Source organism: Parasteatoda tepidariorum, chromosome 4 (assembly GCF_043381705.1).
Source record: "Parasteatoda tepidariorum isolate YZ-2023 chromosome 4, CAS_Ptep_4.0, whole genome shotgun sequence".
Taxonomy (NCBI): Eukaryota; Metazoa; Arthropoda; class Arachnida; order Araneae; family Theridiidae; genus Parasteatoda; species Parasteatoda tepidariorum.
In genome coordinates this window covers 92,140,759-92,141,892 of record NC_092207.1, presented here as the reverse complement: position 1 = coordinate 92,141,892, position 1,134 = coordinate 92,140,759, and positions in this window count along the sequence as shown.

Sequence of the window (1,134 nt, the reverse complement as noted above, 5' to 3'; positions counted from 1 at the left end):
ATCAAAGAATCTTGTTAATTGACTTAATGACTTAATTAATGAGACTTAATTAATAATTGACTTAATTAAGAGTTTTTTAAAAATATTTAACACTGGATTTTTTGTTAAAATTGATTTAAAAACCACGGAAAGTTTCATAGATTATTAGAAAATTATTTTCACTGCATCTGATTTAACTAACAGCTCCTAAAAGATGTTTAATAACTGTAAATGCGATCGCATTCATGATTCGCCGTCATGTAAGATCGAATAGCAATCATGTACGATCATAGGCAGTTACAATGTTCTTTTAGTACTTTCATGTAGCATAAGGGTGACCAGATTTTTTCTGTCAATTCCGGGGACACTCATCTCTACCCCCCCCCTTTTATCGACAGAAAAAATTTGAAAAAAAATTTGATCATTTATCTTAAAAAATATTTTTTTTTTTCGTTTACATTTTTTTATAATTTAGTATATAAATTATATCGTTAAAATCGTGATCATAACATTTTTACACAATTTTAAAATCTGTTAACAAAACAATTGTATTGCTTTCAAAATTATACTATTTCTAAACACCGTATTTTTTTGAAAAATGAATCTTCTTTAAAATTTCAGGATTTTTTTGAGTAATTGAGAAAATATGTCCCATGAAAAATCAAAATTAATCAGTACAGATATAATCGCTTTCACTGTATTCACATCCATTCGAGATTTTTTTTTAGTCCAATACTTATTTATGCGCGAAAATACCCGTTCTACAGGCGCATTGCTGCTTGGCCAGCACATTGCAAGCTCAACAATTCTTCTGATATTTGTAAATGGTATATTGTTTTTTTGAAAATAATTGTTTATTTCGCGCCATTTGTCTGTTATGTGTACGGATTGGTACCATTTATCGTCTTTTGAATCCAAATAACCTTCAAGATAAGTAAACTCGTCAAATAAATCGTCGGAATTAACATTCAAAATTGCACATTTTGAAGAGAGAGACAGAACTGCCTCGTCGAATTCAGACCGTGAAGGCTTACAATCTAAAAGAAGGCACTTCAAATCAGACATATCATCGTTGTTATCGTTCCAAGCTTCTAAATATGAAATCGCAGCTTCATAGAATTCTTTCGACGTTTCTAAATAAGAATCTTCAGTAAT